Raw genomic sequence first — 24,259 nt, 5'->3', positions numbered from 1 at the left:
TTCCCCTCATGTTTCTCATCACAATAAACAATAATATCCTTTTAACTATCCCATGGAAATACCCTTGTCCTTCTAGGTGGTAGAGGCCACTGGTTTGGAAGTGCAGCTGAGGGTGTCTTGGTGAGTTCCTGCAGTGCATCTTGTAGACCGCACACACTGCAGTTCATGTGCATCAGTAGTGGAGAGAGTGGATGTTGAAGGTGGTGGTTAGGGTACCAATTAAGTGAGATGCTTTGGCCTGAATGGTCTTGAGCTTCTTGAGTGTTTTTGGAGCTGCACATATTCAGTCAAGTGGAGAGTATTCCATTACAGTCTTAATTTGTACCTTGTAGATGGTGGACAGGCTTTGGGGAGTAGGGAAGTGAGTTATGCTCCTCAGAATTCCTAGCCTCTGACCTGCCCTTGTAGCCAGGGTATTTATATGACTGGTCCAATTCAGTTTCTGGTCACCTGTTCACTGTGGGCACATGAGTCCTGCAGATGTCTCAGGCTGTTAACTTAGGTGCAGATAGGGGTTGATAGAGGCTACATTACAGGCAAATGTAAGCTCATTTAACTACCATATATACTTGTGTAAAAGTGGAATTTTTAAACCAAATCTTGAAGCAAAAATTAAGGGGTTGACTTATACATGAGTAATATTTTTGAGGGTTTGAAATCCATGCATGTTGAGAGACAACTGTTATCTTAGAAAGTGAAGAATATTTACCAACTATCAATAAGTTACACAATGCATTTAGTAGGATAAGCAGTGGTAGCTGTGGTCTAGATTTCCTTGTGGGTATGACAAAGGCATGGTGGCACAATGGTTAGCACTGCTGCTTCACAGCACCAGGGACCTGGGTTCGATTCCTGGCTTGGGTCACTGTCTGTGTGGAGTTTGCACGTTCTCCCCGTGTCTGTGTGGATTTCCTCTGGGTGCTCCAGTTTCCTCCCATAGTCTGAAAGACGTGCTGGTTAGGTTCTTTGGCCATGCTAAATTCCCCCTCAGTGTACCCAAGCAGGTGCCAGAGTGCGGTGACCAGGGGATTTTCACAGTAAATTGATTAGGAATGGTTAGCATTGCTGCCTGACAATGCCAGGAACCCGGGTTCAATTCTGGCCTCAGGTCACTGTCTGTGTGGAGTTTGCACATTCTTTCTGTGACTGTGTGGGTTTTCTCTGGGTGCTCCGGTCTCCTCCCACAGCCCAAAGATGTACGGGTTAGGTTGATTGGCCATGCTGAATTGACCCTAGTGTCAGGTGAATTGACAGGGTAAATATGTGGGGTTACGGGAATAGGGCCTGAGTGGGATTGTGGTCGGTGCAGACTCGATGAGCCGAATGGCCTCTTTCTGCACTGTATGAATTCTATGAAAACCATGCTCAAATCACCATATTAAACCTTGAATCTACAAGTAAGGATTTTCCTCACACTTTTCGACTGTGGGAGAAAACTGCCACAGTTTCACAGTGACAGTGACCCAAGCCAGGAATCGAACCCGGGTCCCTGGTGCTGTGAATGTATGCTTCTTTTACTGATGTCCTCTGTCATCATCTCACTACCTAAATGTTTTCGGTAGTAAATCAACTGATCGCAGAGTTGCCAGGCTGGCGCTGTTCCTGCCAACACACTTCCAAAACCAGCCTTTTATGTATGCCCCAATCGACTTAGTGTGCATAAAGAATCACAAGGTAGGCTTGGTAACTTGAGCACTGGGGAGCTCTTTATTAGAGGTGTGCACCATTCCACAGTGAGATCTAAGATGGCACAACAAGGTCCCACACTGGGAGGAGCCAATTCCCCAGGGGTGCCCTGAACCTCATTCTTAAAGGGGCAATATGCACCTCAAACCCCAACGTACATTATATACATATATCACACAGCTAATAAGTTGCCAACTAGCAAAGTTTTATTTCTGCTTTCAAACCATTTAATAAAATGTACTGTGAATCATAGTAGCAAAGAATGATGTGAAAACAAATATTTTTATTATGTAATTTGTCTTTATACAATAATATGGAAACCAACATTAATTTTTGTACACTAAATTTATCGAAACAAAGCCATATGCAAATTCCCACAATTTTATTCAGTTTTTATCACCGTTCAGAAAATAATACAATTATTATTGTATTATTACTGCAAACTCAAAGAGGGCGATCTTACCTAGAGAATTCTCAGTCCCAAATGAGCGTGAAAATGAGAGAGTTTCAGATCCATTTTTTCGGCGAGGCCACAAGTCCAATCATATGCCACTCTGTGAAAATAAATTTCTAAATCTGTTTCTGGCTGCTGGGGCATGGGGCGGGGCCTAAGATCACCAAAAATCCAGCAGCTCGCAGTAGAAGGCACAGTCATGCGTGTGCAGAACGCTCTTTCTGTGCAACAGAACATAGGGAACTGTCGGTCACCTCCACCCCCTAGATAATCCCTGTCCCCTCTCCCCTCGGCCCCCTACTACCCCCAACACAGCCCTGCCAATTGCACCCCCCACCTCCCCCAGCCCTGCCTGGTCGATCACCACACCCCCGGTCGATCCCCAGTTGCAGAGCGCACAGCATTTCCTCCCTGCCGGTCAATCTGTGGTTGCAGAGTGTGCAACATCCCTGTCTGCCTATCCTTAAACCCTGCCCCCTCTCATTAGAACCCATCCCTGCCAGTAGGATCCACTCCCCCAGGCCCCACCCCCTTGGCACTGCCCAGTGTGCCAGGCTGGCAATGACAGATTGACCGGTGAGCAGCGCCAGGGTGTCTGGACAATCCAGTGCTCACTAATAATACTTACATCAACATTAACTTTGATTTAAATATTGAAATCAGCCTCGTGCCCTTTTTGGGCGCAATCTCGCCAGATATCCAGGCCTGGTAAGATTGCGATAGGTGAGAAATCAGGTGTGTACCGATTTTCTGCCTATCTCATGATTTTACCAGCTCACCCCACCCATCGGCTGGTGGAAGGAAAGGTAAGATTGCCCCCAATGAGTTTGAGATTGAACTGGGCTATGCATCTGCTGTTTTATCTTGATGCCATATTGTCAGAAAACATGGGTTTGACAAAAGCTAAAAGGAACTGAATATAAGCAGAGGACAATGTGAGGAAATTGTACATTATGCAAAGGAATTGGTGGATATGGCCAAAATATTAGGAAATTGAAATTACCAATAGTGAAGGCTGGTTTTAGAGGTCAGGATTGACAGAGATGACCACTGTTGCTTGTGTCTGGTTTTGTTTTTCTGGTGTCCTGCCTCTGAATAAATATAAAACTAACTGTATTTCTCATCTCTAATAGCTTAATATATAACCATAGTACCAGAGGATATTGTGATTAAAGTGTCACTAATCTATCAATATTGGTGATAATACTGTAACATCAGTTGACCCTAGTGTCAGGGGATTAGCAAAGTAAATATGTGGGGTTACGGGAATAGTGCCTGGGTAGAATTGCGGTTGGTGCAGACTCAATGAGCCAAACGGCCTTCTTCTTCACTGTAGGGATTCAATGATTCTATGATCAGGGAATTATAATGACTGGTAGTAACTTGTGTATACATTATTTTGGTGTGGTACTGTACATGAAAAAACATGTTGGTCTAACATCCCACAAAAATTAGGGTCAAAGTATACATGAGATATTTGAAAAATTAAGGATTTTCTGACCAAAAATCAGCAATTGACTTTGAGATCGACTATTAGTCAAATGGATATGTTCGGCCAGATGTCAGAATTAAGAGCCTAGATTTCATTGCTGATGATGAAAGCACATTAAAGAAGGTTAGAATCCATTTATTTAAAGCAGATTAACAAATTTATTAATGGTGAAAATGAAGGAATTTGATCTATTTTGATGGAGCATCTCTCACAGTGATGTGTAAAATGGTTACTGCCCAAAACCTTTATTTAACATAAAATTACATCAGAGGTCATGAGTCTGATATGCCACAGTGTACAAAGGTATTTATCTAAATATTTCCCTTCACATAATAAAGAAAATAACTATGTGCATGATCATTTACATATTACTCCATATACATAGTCCATAAAGAAAATGTTCATGCAGAAAAAGCTGTTTATTCTTTTTAGCCCTTTCCAATTTCACCTGTCACTACACAAAGATGATGTGGAGATGCAGGCGTTGGACTGGGGTGAACACAGTAAGAAGTCTCACAACACCAGGTTAAAGTCCAACAGGTTTATTTGGTAGCAAATACCATTAGCTTTCGGAGCGCTGCTCCTTCGTCAGATGGAGTGGAAATGTGCTCTCAACCAGTGCACAGAGACACAAAATCAAGTTACAGAATACTGATTAGAAGGCGAATCCCTAAAGCCAGCCAGGTCTTAAAGATACAGACAATGTGGGTGGAGGGAGCATTATTTGTCTCGTCTGCTCGGCAGAGTTTCGCAGCTGGTCTGCGTCCTGAGCGCAAGTTGAGAATATGGATTCGATCTTGGTTTCCAGGCTGCGGCGTTTGCTGTAGAGCTGGTGTACGAGGTGTTTGAGGAGGGTGAGAGAGGTGCGACGGCAAAGTCTCTCAGCGTAGTCTGTGTTATAGGTTGACCTGAGTGGGTTCGTGATCCGTAGTCCTTTCGGTATCTACACAAAGATTGCAGACATTGGGGGAGGGGCGGGGGGGGTGCAGGCTATCTTGAGCCCATCTTCTCTGTCTGTGGGATCAGTGGCGGGGACTCAAGATCTAGGAAAACCTGAAAATTGTGAATCTCGCCGGCAAAATCACGATTTCCGATTTTCGCCACCCCCCGCCTTGCTGGCAACGTAATCAGGTTCAATGGGCGTGAACCTGATTAATTATATTAAAATGTATATAAACGTATTGTAATGACCCCGTTCACCACATGATCCCCCCAGTACATTTTCAAACCTCATTGATGTGATGCCCCATCAGTGCAGTTTACAACAGGTTCATCCAGACGCGGACCTCCCTTGGGGTTCCCCACCCGAGGATGGAGGGTGGGGGTTGGCGACGGTAAAGGTGACTATAGCCCACGGGGAGAGGGACATGGCTAGGCAGTGCCGCCTGTATGAGCGAAGAGGATCATTCATCTTCTTCCGACACTGCTGTCCTCTTACATTGTGCGCTTGCACTCGCTGAGGCTGCCACTGCATCCCAGGCCGGGGTGGTGACCCTGCTGGAAGGCTGTCTCTGGAGGTGGGGGTAGAGTGTGTCCTGCCTCTGCTCCACATTTTGCACTGGAACCAACACTCTGCCATTTTTGGTAAGATTTTGTCCATAATTTTTAAAGGGTTCAGCCCTTTTAATGGTATATCAGTGAGTTATTGTTGGCTGTTAATCTGTTGTTAGCTGGTTCTATGATTCTATGAATACTGAGGCTGTGACGAGTGTTGCTGCTGTGGTAATTCTTGCTGCTGATCCGTTGCATTTGTTGGGGAATGGTTGACTGCCAGGGCTCATGGTTGTTTAGTTTCTTGCTCAATTGGCAAAATAAAATGACATTCCTCATCAGCTTTCTGCTGTGAAGGAGTAGTTTCTCTGGTTGTACATTGACGGCCGCAGTTGAGAGGATAAATCTGATTGTTCACTTTCATTGCATATCATCAAGGTGACAACTTCTCTCTACTGGTCCCAAGTTGTCAAGTGGGCTGCCTTTTGTTGGCTGCATTGAACGTTTGCACTCTGACTGCTCTCCAACTTTCCATCGTGGCAATGATTTGGCGACTTTAAAAAGAAATTGGCTCTCTGATTTTGTGGCTTACATTTATTACTGCTTCAGGCTTCAGTAGATTATTTGTCGCTGGACTAGATTTCAGTATGTTTGTCTCTCCATTCTAAGATTGCCTTGTACACATCTGTGTGGGATCTTTGATTTTTTAATTATTCATTTGATAATTTTCGTCACTGCCTCACTCTTTCCATTTGACTGGGTGAAAATGTAGTGTAGTGTTGAATTTCCCCATTTTACACGTAGGGGACGATTCTCCCATTCTGGCCCGCTACTTTTTGGTGGGTTGGGTCGGGCGATGCGCGCGTGCACCGATTCTCTGGATTTGCGCATGCGTTCCTGATGCACGCGCGTCTCCCATCGTTGGATATCCGGTGCGGTCGGGACCATGCGGTCGGGACTGGCGGGAACACCAGGTAAGTTATTTTAATCTATTTTTAATGGGATTTAAATGTGATTATCAGGCTCAGGACTGAATTCTCTGGGCCCGATAGCATCTCCCACCCCACCAGTATAATTTCACTCCGGCAGGGTTTAGAGTAGCTCCCAACTTTCAGGGACCTAGCGGCAGACCCTGCTGGAATGAAGGGGGGGGGGGTAATTGGGTCCCCCCAGGGGCTCGGGCGGCGGAGGTCTGGTGCCTCCTGGGCATGGGCACCCTGCAGTGCCAGCATGTGCCCCCTGGCATTGCCCAAGGAGCAAAGTGCCCATGCCCAGGGGGCAACTTGGCACTGCCCACTGGGCATTGGGCATAGGTGGGGCTTAGGGGTGATGCTTAGGGGCAGTTCCCAGGGGGCAGAGCTTAGAGGAAGTGCCAAGGGGGTGGGACCTAGGGTGTGGGGGCCAAAGGGCAGGGCCAGTTGGAGCGGGGCCTAGGGGTGATCGGTGGAGGTGGGGGCTCCCGCTGCCACTCTGCATTGGGATCCAGTCAGGGCTGGAGGGAGGCCAGCGATCAGAGTGGGCTGCAGGGGTGGTCTGCCAGGGGGTCTGCTTCCCATGGGGGGGGGTGTCTCCCAGGGGGCATCTGTCTTCCGTGGGGGAGGGATGTCTGCCAGGGTGGGGGGGGGGAGATCGTCACTGCTGGGGAGGGGATGGAGATCGGGGAGTTCTGTGATGGGTGAGGGTTGGGGCTGGCCCAGGAATGGTCATGGGATCCGCCATCGGGCCGTGGAGTGTGGTGTAGGGGCAGCACTGCGGGTTCCCGGACTGGCTAGCGATCGAGCTGGCCAGCAAAGTGTAGGCTGACAGTTTGGGGCCACTGCACATGCACAGATGCCTGGGACTGTCAGAGTGTGGCGTGAATAGGCCCCGCCCCTGAGCTTTTAATGATATTCACGATTGTGACCTCTGCATTGCACAGTGTGTAGGAGATTCGAGTCTGAACTCCCACTGGAAATAAAATCGTGATTTACACCATTTTCCCCACAAATACAGCACTTAGAACTTTTTTGGGAGAATCGCCCCGAAGTGTCTGAATTCCTCACTCATGAATTGAGGACCATTGTCACATCACAATGTCAAGAATGCTGTCATGGCTGAAGAGTACTTTAGGCATTCTATGGTCTCACAGATAGCCATTGACACCACTGTATAGCTCCCAGTTGTCTGGCTGACAAGATATCCAATTCCAATGAAAGTGAATGGATCTAAACCAAGCTTCATCCAGGGTTTGCCTGGGATCCCATGAGTCATGAGAAGCTGTTTAGCTTGCTGAGCTTGATGTTAATTACAAACACCGCACTGGCTGATGTGGTCCTTCATCTCATTGCTCATGCTTGGTCAGTAGAACACTTCTCTTGCTTTTCTCACACAAGACCTGATTCCTTGATGGCTTATGAGGATGTGCTTCAGCATCTCTTTGCTGATCTCATTTGGGATGAAGATCTTCATCTCAAAGATGCCATCCTTCTTAATCACTTCATCTCTGTCTGTCCAACACTCTCGTACAGCAACAGGTTGATAGTTTCAGACCATCATCTTAACTTTTGTAGCATTTGAAGAATTGCAGCATGTTGTGTAAATTACTTAATCTAAGCAAGACACTTACCTGTCAAATTCAGTACCTTTGCTCAGATGAATGAATTCGAGAGCATGTGGTGCTCTTACTTCATGTTGAATCTGCAAGATTTTGCATTCTGTACAAGCGTCATCGACTTCCTTCAAAGGGAGCACAGCTCTCAACAGAACGTCAGCAATGTATATCTGATTGTGCTTCACTTCCAAATGATATCACTGTAAATCAAATTGTATCCTTTGCAGATAGAAGCATTTTGAGAAAGGTGCTTTGAAGTGACATGTGGTTAAGTTCTATCATCATTTTCTCTTTTCCAAATAGGTACTAATTAAAATGGTCAAAAGCAAAGGTAATAGCCAGAAACTCTTTTCATATCTGCAGATCATTCCCTTTGTTTTGAATACCAACAGAACTGCTTGTCTTTGCTGTATTAGGTTTGCTCTAAGTCCTGTTTTGCTGGCATTACATTGCAAGGTGACTTTGTTTTGACATTATAGTTCCTCGACACTAATGTTGGCATCATGAGTTATTTGATATGAGTGAAAGCTGTTTCTTGTTCTGTGCCCCAATACCACTGAACATACTTACAGTGAACTTGCATAAATATTCATATTCTGATGACAAATTGGGCAAAAATCTGGCTAGATAATTCACAAATTTTATAAATCCTTGAACTGCCTTTCCATCTGTTGGGTGCTGCATCTCTGCTACAACTCATATATTATGGGGGAAATGTCCTGTAGCTGCCAGGTCTTGTACATGGCCGATCTACTTGACCTCAGTCATCTTCAATTGTAGTTTTTGCTTGTTCAGCTTCAGGTTCATCCATCCTGACAGTCTTTAACAGTCTCACTAGATTATGATCATGGTCTGTGATGGCTTCTTCCCTTGTGCCTTCTCATCAACAGACAAGAAAGCTATCCAGAATCATTTTCATTCACGGTAGATCACTGACTATCTCATGATATCTGCATTGATATTCTTCAGGAGCAGCAGAAATGCCAAACGGCATGCACAACCATCTGTACCTCCAAAATTGTATCCAGAGCATAGCCAGAAAACTGCAATTTTTATCTAATTTCACTTGTTAGTATCCATCCTTAACACCTAGTGTAGTAAATACCTTTGTCATAGCAAGTTATGGCACAATAGAATTTGTGGGGATATTGAAAAGAATAACAGATTTTCTGAATTTCTTTGGCGCTTGCTTGTCTTATATTCTCACCAACAGGAAGCATAGTGGAGGACATGCCCCTGTCTACATCAATGGGGACAAAGTGGAAATGGCCCAGAGCTTCAAGTTTCTAGGTGTCCAGATCACCAACAACCTGTCCCGGTCCCGGCATGCCGCACTATAATTAAGAAAGCTTACTTAACTTACTCTACTTTCTCAGGAGGTTAAGGAAATTTGGCATGTCTGTTCCGGCTCTCACCAACTTTTACAGATGCATCGTAGAAAACATTATTTCTGGTTATATCACAGCCTAGTATGGCTCCTGCTCTCCTCAAGACAGCAAAAAACTATAAAGGGTCGTGAACGAAGCCCAGTCCATCACACAAACTAGCCTCCCATCCATTGACTCCATCTACACTTCCCACTGCCTTGGAAAAGCTTCTGGCATAATCAAGGACCCCACACACCCCGGTCATACTCTCTTTCACCTTCTTCCGTCGGGAAAAAGATACAAAAGTCTTGGGTCACGTCCAACCAACTTAAGAACAGCTTCTTCCCTGCTGCTATCAGACTTCTGAATGGACCTACCTCATATTAAGTTGATCTTTCTCGACACCCTAGCTATGACAGATGGTTGGTCTGGCAGATGGAGTACAATGTTGGTAAATGTGAGGTCATCCATTTTGGGAGGAATAACAGCAAAATTGACTATTATTTAAATGGTAAAAAATTGCAGCATGCTGCTGTGCAGAGGGACCTGGGTGTCCTTGTGCAGGAATCTTAAGGAGCTGGTTTGCAGATGCAGCAGGTAATTAAGAAGGCAAACGGAATTTTGTCCTTCATTGTTAGAGGGATGGAGTTTAAAAACAGCAAGGTTATGTTGCAGCCGTATAAGGTGCTGGTGAGGCCACACCTGGAGTACTGTGTACAATTTCGGTCCCCTTACTTGAGAAAGGATATACGGCCACTGGAGGGGGTGCAGAAGAGATTCACGAGGTTGATTCCGGAGTTGAGAGCATTGGCTTATGAAGGAGAGACTGAGTAGACTGGGGCTATACTCATTGGAATTTAGAAGAATGGGGGGAGATCTTATAGAAACATATAAGATTATGAAGGGAATAGATAAGATAGAAGCAGGGAAGTTGTTTCCACTGGCGGGTGAAACTAGAACTCGGGGGCATAGCCTCAAAATAAGGGGAAGCAGATTTAGGACTGAGTTGAGGAGGAACTTCTTCACACAAAGGGTTGTGAATCTGTGGAATTCCCTGCCAGCTCGAGGGGCTAGATGGCCTACTCCTGCTCCTAGTTCTAAGAACAAAGAAAATTACAGCACAGGAACAGGCCCTTCGGCCCTCCAAGCCTGCACCAACCATGCTGTCTGACTTAACAAAAACCCCCTACCCTTCCGGGGACCATATCCCTCTACTCCCATCCTATTCATGTACTTGTCAAGACGCCCCTTAAAAGTCACTACCGTATCCGCTTCCACCACCTCCCCCGGCAACAAGTTCCAGACACCCACTACTCTGTGTAAAAAATCTGCCTCATACATCGCCTTTAAATCTTGCCCCTCGCACCTTAAACCTATGCCCCCTAGTAATTGACTCTTCCACGCTGGAATAAAGCTTCTGACTATCCACTCTGTCCATGCCTCTCATAATCTTGTAGACTTCTATCAGGTCTCCCCTCAACCTCTGTCACTCCAGTGAGAACAAATCAAGTTTCTCCAACCTCTCCTCATAGCTAATGCCCTCCATACCAGGCAACACCCTGGTAAATCTTTTCTGTACCCTCTCCAAAGCCTCCACATCCTTCTTGTAGTGTGGCGACCAGAATTGAACACTATCTTCCAAGTGCGGCCTAACTAAGCTGCAACATGACTTGCCAATTTTTAAACTCAATGCCCCGGCCGATGAAGGCAAGCATGCCGTATGCCTTCTTGACTACCTTGTCCACCAGCATTGCCACTTTCAGTGACCTGTGTACCTGTACACCCAGATCCCTTTACCTATCAATACTCTTAAGGGTTCTGCCATTTACTGTATATTTCCTATCTGTATTAGACCTTCCAAAATGCATTACCTCACATTTGTCCGGATTCAATTCCATCTGCCATCTCTCCACCTAAGTCTCCAACTGATCTATATCCTGCTGTATCCTCTGACGGTCCTCATCGCTATCCGCAAATCCACCAACCTTTGTGTCGCCTGCAAACTTACTAATCAATCCAGTTACATTTTCCTCCAAATCATTTATATATATTACAAACAGCAAAGGTCCCAGCACTGATCCCTGAGGAACACCACTTATCACAGCCCTCCATTCAGAAATGCACCCTTTCACTACTACCCTCTGTCTTCTTTGACCGATGTGGAGATGCCGGCGTTGGACTGGGGTAAACACAGTAAGAAGTTTAACAACACCAGGTTAAAGTCCAACAGGTTTATTTGGTAGCAAAAGCCACACAAGCTTTCGGAGCTCTTAGCCCCTTCTTCAGGTGAGTGGGAATTCTGTTCACAAACAGAGCTTATAAAGACACAGACTCAATTTACATGAATAATGGTTGGAATGCGAATACTTACAACTAATCAAGTCTTTAAGAGACGAAACAATGTGAGTGGAGAGAGCATCAAGACAGGCTAAAAAGATGTGTATTGTCTCCAGACAAGACAGCCAGTGAAACTCTGCAGGTCCACGCAACTGTGGGAGTTACAAATAGTGTGACATGAACCCAATATCCCGGTTGAGGCCGTCCTCGTGTGTGCGGAACTTGGCTATCAGTTTCTGCTCAGCGACTCTGCGCTGTCGTGTGTCACGAAGGCCGCCTTGGAGAACGCTTACCCGAATATCAGAGGCCGAATCACGGGCAAAACCATGTTGCCTTTCACTAATACGTCCACTTATTTCCAAGTGGGAACAAAGCCTGTCTCAAAGAATCCTCTCCAATAATTTCCCTACCATTGATGTAAGGCTCACCGGCCTGTAGTTACCTGGATTATTCTTGTTACCCTTCTTAAACAAAGGAACAACATTGACTATTCTCCAATCCTCTAGGACTTCCCCTGTAGTGGAGATGCCGGTGTTGGACTGGGGTAAAAACAGTAAGAGTTTTAACAACACCAGGTTAAAGTCCAACCGGTTTATTTGGTAGCAAATAACATTAGCTTTCGGAGCGCTGCTCCTTCGTCAGATGGAGCTAATGGTATTTGCTACCAAATAAACCTGTTGGACTTTAACCTGGTTTGTTAAAACTCTTCCTATGACCTCCCCTGTAGCCAGTGAGGATACAAAGATTTCTCTCAAGGCCCCAGCAATTTCCTCCCTTGCCTCTCTCAGTATTCTGGGGTATATCCCATCAGGCCCTGGGGACTTGTCTACCTTAATGTTTCTCAAGAACCCCAATACCTCCTCCTTTTTGATCTCAACATGACTCAAACTATCTACACATCCTTTCCCAAACTCATCGTCCACCAAGTCCTTCTCTTTGGTGAATACTGACGCAAAGTACTCATTTAATACCTCGCCTAATTCCTCTGACTCCAAGCATAGATTCCCTCCCTTGTCCTTGAGTGGGCCAACCCTCTCCCTGGCTATCCTCTTGCTCTTTATATATGTATAAAAAGCCTTGGGATTTTCCTTAATCATGCTGGCCAATGCTTTTTCATGACCCCTTTTAGCCCTTCTTACTCCTTGCTTAAGTTTCTTTCTACTTTGCTTATATTTCACACTTGCTTCATGCGTTCCTGGCCTCCTAGCTTTGACAAATGCTTCCTTTTTCTCTTTGACTAGGCTCACAATATCTCTTGTTGTCCAAGGTTCCCAAAATTTGCCATACTTATCCTTCATCCCCACAGGAATGTGCCGGTCCTGAATCCCTATCAGTGCCCTTCTCACCACCAGCCAAGCCAGGTCTTGGTGCTTGTTCGACTTCTTCCAGAATGCACCAGCAAAGTCCCTCAGCCGCTTCTACCGGATGCTCTAACTCCTGTTTATCACTGGAGGTGATCTTCCGCTTCCCACTTCTTGGTAAATGTTGTTGGTCCGACTTCTCCCAGAATGCACCAGTGAAGTCCCTCAGCCGTCTCTACCGGATATTAAGATCATCTTATGTTCTTATGACTGTAACACTACATTCTGCACCCTCGCCTTTCCTTCTCCATGTATGGTATGCTTTGTCTATATATCACGCAAGAAACAATACTTTCACTATATACTAATACATGTGACAATAATAAATCAAATCAAACATGTATTGTTTCTAAAGAATAGGACTGGAGAAAATTTATTGTATTGTTGATAATGTTTGGAGGTTTTTCTTCTGTAAACCATTTTGTATTTTTGCATTTTCTGTTTGTTTTCTACTAGAATAACATTTTGCAATTAAGTAACACATTGAACATCATAAAACATCCCAAGATACTTCACAGAAACATTATCAAACAACATTTGACAAACTACATAATTGGACCAGTGACCAAAAGCTTGGTCAAAAAGCAAGGTCTCAAAGAGATCCTTGAAGGAGGAGATGGTAAAAGAGTACACAGTCTAGGGAAAGAATTCCAGTACTCCTGGCCAGGACAGCTTATAGCACAGTTGCCAATGATGAAGTGATGAAAATTGGGAATGCACAGATGGCAAGAAATGGAGGAGGCAGAGATTAGTTTGTAAGGTTGGAAGAGGTTACCGAGATTGGTAAGAGAGCTTCCCTCTAGTCGCTTGTTAGTTATGACTATAAGCTGTAACCTACAAGAAATAGCTGGCCATGTATCCACTCCAGCTTAAAGTCAGTTTCTTTACTCCTTTCTCAAGGACCTTTCCAAACTTTTAATTTTCTTTATTTACACTTGAGTTATCTTTTAGTTACAATACTGCAAACAGAAATTTCACTACTTTTTAGGCAAATTTTTGGATATGTTTTTATGGGATAGGATGGGCAGAGGGTTGAGTGGGGGGCAGTTGTGGTGGGTGTACATTAGTGCTTTATCCATTTTTCCATCAATGGTAAGCCTCTCCCCATGCTTGAAGGGGTTTCATTCGGCAAGACAATATGGTGAATAGTGGAAGGCGGATTTTTAGTCATACAGGTTACAAACTTCTACCTGTACCTACCCCTCTTCTCACAAATTCCAATGTTCAACAATATAAATCAGCAGTTAACAACGGACCTTGTTGATAAAGGGAGATTTTTTAAAAAACTTACCAATTATGTCAACCCAAATCTAATCATCCATGTTATAAGAATTCTTGGGTTATTATAGGCTCCACTCAAGCATATTTCCAACTTAACACTTCTCTCTCTTCAGTTCATTTGTCTCAAAAGCTGAAGACTCTAGGGAACATCAGTAGCCAGCTGAGAGAATAAACATCTATCTGCTGTGCAGCTTTTGGTTACATGGGACTTTATGTTCCCAAATGAATCATAATTAATCTAAGACAGCACACAACCAGGTCCCAAATGGCCAAACCTAGCACACACACACGCACACACACACACATTTCTCTGCTTGCTGACTTTTTCACATTGACAGCAAGCAAACGAGGATGTCTGCCAGAAATAATTAGTGTGAAATAGAACTGTATCTGAATATGCACATAGGACCATAGGAACAGCAGCAGACCATTCATCCAGACCATAATTGATCTGAATCTTAACTCTGCTTTTTCATCTCTGTTTGTATCCCTTACCTAACAAAAATCTATCAACCTCAGTTGTGAAATTTTCCATTGACTTTGCCTGAACAGCTTTTTGGTAGAGAAAGTTCTAGATTTGGAGCAGCACGGTGGCGCAGTGCTTAACACTTTTGCCTCACAGCACCAGGGTCCCGGGTTCAATTTCAGCCTCGGGTCACTGTCTGTGCAGAGTCTGCATGTTCTAACCATGTCTGTGTGGGTTTCCTCCGGGTGCTCCCGGGGTCCAAAGATGTGTGAGTTAGGTTAATTGGCCTTGATAAATTGCCCCTCAGTGTCAGGGGCATTAGCAGGGTAAGTATGTGGGGTTACAGGAATAGGGCCTGTGTGTGATTGTGGTTGGTGCAGACTCGATGGGCCAAATGGCCTCCTTCTGCACTGTAGGGATTCCATGGATATGAATATGGATTTGCTTTACCCTATGTGTGAACAAATGCAACTTGCTCCTGCTCCTGAATGGGACCAACTGATATTTGATTTGATTTGATTTATTATTGTCACATGTATTGATATACGGTGAAAAGTATTGTTCTTTGCGCACTCTGCAGACAAAGCATACCACACATAGAGAAGGAAAGGACAGGATGTGACAGGGTGTTAAGAAAGACCAACGTAATATGAATAGGTCCAATCAAAAATCTGATGGCAGCAGGGAAGAAGCTGTTCTTGAGTCGGCTGGTCCATGTCCTCAGACGTTCGTATCTTTTTCCTGACAGAAGAAGGTGGAGGAGAGTATGTTCAGGGTGTGTGGGATCCTTGATTATGCTGGCTGCTTTTCTGAGGCAGTGGGAAATGAAGATGGAGTCAATGGATGGGAGGTGGTTTGCGTTATGGACTGGGCTACGTTCACAGTCCTTTATAGTTTCTTGCAGTCTTGGACAGAGCAGGAGCCATACCAAGCTGTGATACAAGCAGAAAGAATGCTTTTTTTGTTTTATTGACATTGAGGGAGAGATTATTGTTGTTGCACCAGTTCACCAGATTCTCTACCTCTTTCCTGTATTGAATGATTCTAGATGGGGTTCATGAAAATTTATAATTATTTTCTCTAACTTTTCCACTACTTTTTTAGTTATTTGTGCAATTGAACCCCCTCAATCTCTGTTGCTCCACAGTTTGTAACTTCTGACCTATCTTTTCTGTGTCTCAAGTTGGATGATCTAATATTCCCCCCATCTGCACTTTGGCAATTTGGTTCACATAGGAATTTGATGCACAAGGGATAAGAGGTTCTCCTTTTCCTACTTTTTTCCATCCTCCAGTAACTGATGAGTTTTCTTCCTTTGACTCCTTGCAAGATGATGCAGCTTTCAATTCCTTTGGCTGCGTAAATTAAAACTAATTGGCTAAGTAAATAAATAAGATAGGACCGAATTGGCAGGGTTGATGGTCTGCTGTGACAGCAGCATGTGGGAATCCCTGGAGTGCACTCAGTCTCGGACAATTGTAACTGCAGTAGCCCTTTAAGGGGACAATACCTGAGGGCCAAGTGATCGGGCTGGACCCTATGGATTGTCAAGGTGGGAAGCCGAGCCAATCAGTGTGGCTCAAGGAAGGTCCTGCATTTGGAACCTGGGAGAGTTGTACAGTTACGTAATTAATGCAGTCTGACCTTTTTGTATATATACTTCCTTAATGTTGGCAATAAAGTCTTTGTTATCCAAGCCACATTGAGTTGATACCCTTGCCTTTATAGAAGGGGGTTAGAGTGCAGGAATAAAGAAGTTTTGCCCCAAAGGGTTTTATTGAGATCGCCTCTGGAATACTATCGGCAGTTTTGGGCTTCACAAAAAATCTACTTTCATTAGAGCAAAAGTTCACTGCTGCCTCAGAGTGCCAGGGACCCGGGTTCAATTCCAGTCTGGGATGTCTGTGTGGAATTTGTAGGTTCTCCCTGTGTCTGCATGGGATTCCTCCAGATGCTCCGGTTTCCTCCTACAGTCCAAAGATGTGCAGGTTAGGTGGATTGGCTGTGCTAAATTGCCTTTTAGTGTCCCAAGATGTGTCGGTTTGGGGGACTAATGTGGTAAATGTGTTAGGTTAAGGGAATGGGGCTTGTGTAAGAAGTTCTTTTGGAGAGTCAGTGCAGACTTGATGGACTGAATCGCCTCCTTCTGCACTGTAGGGATCCCGTGATGAATTGGTCCCTGGGATGAGAGGGTTATCTTTTGATGAGGGGCTGAATAAATTGGGCAAATATTTTCTGGAGTTTAGAAGAACGAGAGGTGATCACATTAAAACATATAAAATTCTGAAGGATGAATGCTGAGAAATTGTTCTCACTGGTCGGGGAGTCTAGGACATGGGGTACAGTCTTAGAATAAGGGGATAATCATTTATGACTGAGGTGAGGAGAAGGGTTGTGAATCTTTGGAACTATTTACTCCACAGGGTTGTTGATGCACCACAATAAATACATTTAAGGCTGGCTTAGACAGATGTTTGGACCTGGATTTTCACTGAGCAAGGTTGACTCAGGAATCACTTAAAATCACAAGCCTTTCCTGATTCCAGAATTCTCGGCCCCATTCCCTAGCTATGCAATTTTTAAGAATACCTTTAAAGGATGCAGGCTGCTTCCTGCTGTCAGAATGCCATGTCCAACACTCCCGACTTGGCTGGCTCCACTGCAAGGATAAGTACGCCCTACTCCTCCACAATTTTCACTTAGTCAGGCTAGGTTTTAAAAGGATGTGGTTCATGGCCCATCAGAGGAGACATGAACCTTCCTGGACCTTTGAAAAGATAAATAATTGCAATGCATAAACCAAATACTCACTATCAGTTACTTTCCTTAACTTAAGGTTGATTTCCACTTGCAATTAAAACCTGGCCAGGATTTTGTTGTCACATGGAATCAGTTCTTTGTTCTCTTCTCCTTCCAGATATTGTCTCTCCTTGTGAGCTTGGTTCCCAGGTTCTTCACACTGCCTTTTTGAACAAGCGCTTTGTGTGAGCAGAGTTCAAACTCCAAAAGTTCTTTGGTAACCAGCCAATGAATTGATCAGAAACCCCAATTGTATCATTTGATTAGGCCGATCAAATACAGCCAGAATATTGCATCGGTCACTCCAGGCCTCATCATCTCTAAGCCCCTTAAGTGCAGATTCTTTACATTCCAGTGCCCAGATAAGGAACACTGGCTCTAAAAGTCTGTATATAACTCTTCCCTGCCAAGGCCAAGCTGTTAAATATGACACCTTTTGTCCTTTGACAAATTTGACAAATTTTGTCCTTTGACAAATATCCTTGCAGGGCGGCCCGGTAGCACAGTGGTTAGCACTGCTGCTTCACAGCTCCAGGGTCCTGGGTTCGATTCCCGGCTCGGGTCACTGTCTGTGTGGAGTTTGCACATTCTCCTCGTGTCTGCGTGGGTTTCCTCCGGGTGGTCCGGTTTCCTCCCACAGTCCAAAGATGTGCGGGTTAGGTTGATTGACCAGGTTAAAAAAAATTGCCCCTTAGAGTCCTGGGATGTGTAGGTTAGAGGGATTAGCGGGTAAAAATATGTGGGGGTAGGGATTGTGGTCGGCGCAGACTCGATGGGCTGAATGGCCTCCTTCTGCACCGAAGGGTTTCTATGATTTCTATGATGAAATTCTGGGCCACTGGCCACAAGAAATCCCAGCATAGTGAAAAAACAACTTTAACCAAAAAACCAGGTTTGCTTGACTGAAGACCTTTCAGCATATTAAAAGTTAAAACTCCGTTCAACCACAATACCCTAACCAATATTCTCCCTCAGGCACTTTATGATAGATGCGCAGTCACCCATGAGTGCAACTTAAAGGGAATATTACTTGTGTGTGGTCTACTTGTTCCCGACGCCATACATTCTCAATTGCAGCATGACTGCACATCAAGGGCGGCACGGTAGCACAGTGGTTAGCACTGCTACTTCACAACTCCAGGGACCTGGGTTCGATTCCCGGCTCGGGTCACTGTCTGTGTGGAGTTTGCACATTCTCCTCGTGTCTGCGTGGGTTTCCTCCGGGTGCTCCGGTTTCCTCCTACAGTCCAAAGATGTGTGGGTTAGGTTGATTGGCTATGCTAAAAATTGCCACTTAGTGTCCTCAGATGCATAGGTTAGAGGGATTAGTGGGTAAATATGTAGGGATATGGGGGTAGGGCCCGGGTGGGATTGTGGTCGGTGCAGACTCGATGGGCCAAATGGCCTCTTTCTGCACTGTAGGGTTTCGATGATATGATTCTATGATCAACATATTGCCCCAACCCAAGTCAACATGTTGCTCCATATGCTCTCATATTGTCAAGAGGATTATAAAAATCATAAAAACTAGGAGCAGGAGTAGGCAATTTAGCCTCTCGAGCCTACTCCACAATTTAATACAATCATGGCTGATCTAATCTCAACTCCACCTACCTGCCTGCTCATTATTGCCCTTCAACCCATTACTAATTAAAAATCTGTCCACCTCTTCCTTAAATTTACTCAATGCCCTGGCATCCACCATGCTCTAGGATAGTGAATTCCCCAAACTCACCACCCTTTGAAAGAAGTAATTTCTCCTAATCTCTGTTTTAAATCTGCTACCCCGTATCGTAAAACTATGACCTCTTGTTCTAGTAAGAGGAAACACTCTCTCCATGTCTACGTTGTCAATCCCCCTTATCATCTTGTACACCTCAATTAGATTTTCCTCTCATTCTTCTAAACTTCAGGCAGCATAGGCCTAAACTGCCCAATCTCTCTTCATAAGGCAAACCCCTTATCTCTGGAATCAATCTAGTAAACCTCCTCTGAACCACCTCCAATTCAACTACATCCCTCCTCAATTAAAGGGACCAAAACTTTACACAATATTCTAAGTACTGTCTCACTAATGCTTTGTACAGTAACACTTCTCTAATTTTATATTCCATTCCTTTAGCAATAAATGCCAAGATTCCATTTGGCTTTCCTATTACCTTAACAAATGCCTTCCTGAAGTCCAGATGTACTATATCTACAGGATTCCCATTATCCACCTTGCTTATTACATCTTCAAAAAACTGGAGCAAATTAGTCAAACATGATTTATCCTTCATAAAACCATGCTGACTCTGATGGATTGCATTTTGACTTTTTAAATGTTCTGTTATTACTGCCTTTATAATGGATTCTAACAATTCGCCAACAACAGATATTAAACTAATTGGCCTATTGTTTCCTACATTTTGCCTCCCTCCCTTTTCTGAATAAGGGCATGGTATTAGCATTTTTCCAATCCATCGGAACCATTCCCATATCCAGGGAATTTTGGAAATTCCTCTTTTCTACTTATAGAAGCTTTTGCTGTCCGTTTTTATATTTTGCACTTTTTTTTTCGTAATTTATCTTTTCACTTTTTGTGACTGTTTAGTGTTGGTCTTTAAAATCTTCCCAATCCTCCAGTTTGCCACTGGCCTTTGCAAAATGGTATAACTTAGGTTTTAGCATTATGTTATTCTTAACTTCCTTCCTTCGCCATAGAAGTCTTTCCCCCCTTACTACCTTTCCTCCTCTCTGGAATATATTTTAGTTGGGAGGACTTGAATAACAGAAAGCTGTGAAATCTTATTGAATACTTTCTGGCAGTCCTTATAAATAACATCCATAATTAATCGACACCACAATTACATACAATGTTAGCTTCCTCCTCAAAACATCCAATTAGGTTTGTTAAACATGAGTTACCCTTTACAAGTTCATGCTACCTTTCAGATTAATTCATTTTTGTCCAAGTACCCAGTCACTCTGTCCTAATAGTAACTCCTACAAACTTCCCCACAGCAGATGTTGGATTCCTTTGTCTATAATCCACTCATTTTTTTCTCCCTTACCCTTCTTAAATGGTGGTGTGGAATGGTCAATTATTCAATCTAATGGAGAGTATTTTGGAAGATTATGATGAGAGTATGTATAATTTCCTCACTCTGCTGTTTAAACTCAAGGGTGGACGCCTTTCTGTCCTTTATAAATCTTTTGTCTCATTATTTTCTCCATTACATTTTTTTCACCTCCATTAAATCTAGTAAGTTTTATTTGATTTAATTTAATTTTTCCTCATATCTCTGATGCTTTAGTTCCATCCTCCAATGTGAAGGTTAATGCAGGGTAGATATTTGGTAAGTCCATCATTTCCTGATTTTCAATTAAAAGATTATGTACTACTTACTTTTCGCCAAACGTTTTTCTTAATGTGTTTGCAGAATCCTTTAATGTTGTCCTTGATATTCCACATAGGTTCATGTTCATTGTCCCTTTTGCAGCTATTATTATGTTTTTAGGATCGCTTTGCCGTTCTTTATATCTGTCTCAGTCTGAGGGATCACTGCTGTCCTTTGCATTCATGAAAGCTCTTTATTTTAGTTAATACCTGCCTCTTTTCTTTTGTAGAGCAAGGATATCTCATTAGGAGTAAGACTACTTCTTTCAAGACCTGCTGCTGTTCTTCTGCAATTTTGCCATTGCAGTTCTGCTCAGTGTTTAATTTCTGTAACCTTTCTCCAAAGTTCTCCTTACCTGAATTTCAAACTTTGATTTGTAAATCACCCTTCTCCCTTTCAAACCTGATATAAAATTTATGGTACGGTCACTGTTAGCTTAGTGTCAGATTCAAGCTTATTATACGCCATTACATCCAATGTGGTCTGCACTCAACAATTGTTCAATTTCACTGAGGGAGTGCAAGTAGCTTCAAGCCAGTCATTTCAGCTCCTGTTTCCAGTACTTTCTGCTTCTCTTTCAGCTGGGAAGTTAGTTTACATCATTTTCATTGTCGTTATTTAATTTGCTGCATTGACATCCTAGAAAAATTTGTAAATGAGAGCAGGGGATCATTTATAACACCCAGCATGAAGCATTTAATCTTCTGCATGCCAATGATAAGGACAGTCCACTGTCTGAGACTAAACTTTCTTCCTTCAACATAAATGGATTACCATGAGACGACTAAACACACAATGGTTTACTTTTAGATATTTGATTGTTATTGCAGTTTGTCTTACTCTCTGCAGAATAAGCATAGTGATGCTGAACAATTTTATCACTTAATTTGCATCTCCCTATGTTACTTACTTCTGTCATTATAATACATTCAGGTTTGCCTATTCTTCTGTGCTCTACTCATAAATATAAATGTACACATTATTGAATGCTTGGCTCAGTTGGTAGTATTCACACTTCCAAGTCAGAAAGTTGAAGGTTTAAGCCCTTGCTCAGGACTGATATTAAATGGGATGGGGTCGCACTGATCACTGAAGAGCGTTCCCAGAAAACAGAGAAGACAATAGCATGGGATGTGCGGAGTGAGATACTGGGTGACTCAGAGCACAGCAACAGGAAGGGGAGAGAAGCAAATATTGCAACATGGTGAGAGGAGGTCAGAGTAGGCAGCAGGGAGAGAGAGAATAACAGAATCCCGACAATGCAAAACGAGGCCACTCGGTCCATCAGGCCTGCACCAACAACAATCCCACCCAGGGCCTATCCCCGTATCTCCACACATTTACCCTGCTAGTCCCCCTGACACTAAGGGACAATTTAGCATAGCCTATCAACTTGTTGAAAGTGAAGATATTGTGGTCCAGGATGAACAACCAGTTCTTCATCCAGACACACGGAACAGCCATGGGGACCAAATTCGCACCTCAATATGCCAACATCTTCATGCACAGATTTGAACAAGACTTCTTCACCGCACGGGACCTTCAACCGATGCTACACACTGGATACATAGATGACATTTTCTTTCTTTGGACTCATGGTGAACAATCACTGAAACAGCTATATGATGACATCAACAAGTTCCATCCCACCATCAGACTCACCATGGACTACTCTCCGGAATCGGTTGCATTCTTGGACTCACGCATCTCCATTAAGGACGGTCACCTCAGCACCTCACTGTACCCCAAGCCCACGGATAACCTCACGATGCTCCACTTCTCCAGCTTCCACCCTAAACACGTTAAAGAAGCCATCCCCTACGGACAAGCCCTCCGTACACACAGGATCTGCTCGGATGAGGAGGATCATAACAGACACCTCCAGATGCTGAAAGATGCCCTCATAAAAACAGGATATAGCGCTCGACTCATCGATCAACAGTTCCAACGCGCCACAGCGAAAAACCGCACCGACCTCCTCAGAAGACAAACATGGGACACGGTGGACAGAGTACCCTTCGTCGTCCAGTACTTCCCCGGAGCGGAGAAGCTATGGCATCTCCTCCGGAGCCTTCAACATGTCATTGATGAAGACGAACATCTCGCCAAGGCCATCCCCACACCCCCACTTCTTGCCTTCAAACAACCGCACAACCTCAAACAGACCATTGTCCGCAGCAAACTACCCAGCCTTCAGGAGAACAGTGACCACGGCACCACACAACCCTGCCACAGTAACCTCTGCAAGACGTGCCAGATTATCGACACAGATGCCATCATCTCACGTGAGAACACATCCACTAGGTACACGGTACATACTCTTGCAACTTGGCCAACGTTGTCTACCTGATACGCTGCAGGAAAGGATGTCCCGAGGCATGGTACATTGGGGAAACCATGCAGACGCTGCGACAACGGATGAATGAACACCACTCGACAATCACCAGGCAAGACTGTTCTCTTCCTGTTGGGGAGCACTTCAGCGGTCACGGGCAATCGGCCTCTGATCTTCGGGTAAGCGTTCTCCAAGGCAGCCTTCACGACACACGACGGCGCAGAGTCGCTGAGCAGAAACTGATAGCCAAGTTCCGCACACATGAGGACGGCCTAAACCGGGATATTGGGTTCATGTCACACTATTTGTAACCCCCACAGCCTGCCTGGACCTGCAGAGTTTCACTGGCTGTCCTGTCTGGAGACAATACCCATCTTTTTAGCCTGTCTTGATGCTCTCTCCACTCACATTGTTTGTATCTTAAAGACTTGATTAGCTGATTAGCTTGATTAGCTGATTCGCATTCCAACCATTATTCATGTAAATTGAGTCTGTGTCTTTATATGCCCTGTTTGTGAACAGAATTCCCACTCACCTGAAGAAGGGGCTTGGGGCTCCGAAAGCTTGTGTGGCTTTTGCTACCAAATAAACTTGTTGGACTTTAACCTGGTGTTGTTAAACTTCTAACTGTATTCATCTCTTTCACCTAACCATCATCCATCTCCCCACTACTATCACCCCTCCCAGAATCATACCCGGACCAATGAAGCTCTGAAACCGTGTGGCCCCACAGAACAGGCCAATCCACAAGTCATCCCTTAAGGTTAATGCACACAGCTGCTCAAAAATAATGGAAATGACTGCACACTTAAATAACTCATCCATGAATTCCAAAATAAAAAAAAGGCACATCTCCTCCAACCACCAGCTCACACTCCAACAATCTGTCTCCACCCACCATCTTTCCTCAATTGACCACCTCAGTCCCAACCGCTATCCCAATCCCATTGTAATCTTTCCCCCTGCCAGCACTTGACACACCCATCTGCAATCCCTCCCTGCTTGCTACCAGCTGCTGCAACAAGAATTCCCACTTCCAGACAACCAGCCTACCCGGTAGGTTGGCTTTTAGAGGAGAACCATGGACAAAAGCTTTTAAAAGGTGTTGGATTTTTGGCAAACCTGTACTTCTCTATTGCCCGTCCAACTCCTCCCACCAGCTCCAAATGCCCAGCGCTGTAAATATCGGTGTCCCACATTTTGTCTTTTTGTTGGATGCA

Source organism: Mustelus asterias, chromosome 10, assembly GCF_964213995.1.
Source record: "Mustelus asterias chromosome 10, sMusAst1.hap1.1, whole genome shotgun sequence".
Taxonomy (NCBI): Eukaryota; Metazoa; Chordata; class Chondrichthyes; order Carcharhiniformes; family Triakidae; genus Mustelus; species Mustelus asterias.
The sequence above is the reverse complement of the archived record's forward strand: the minus strand, read 5'-3'. Positions refer to the sequence as shown.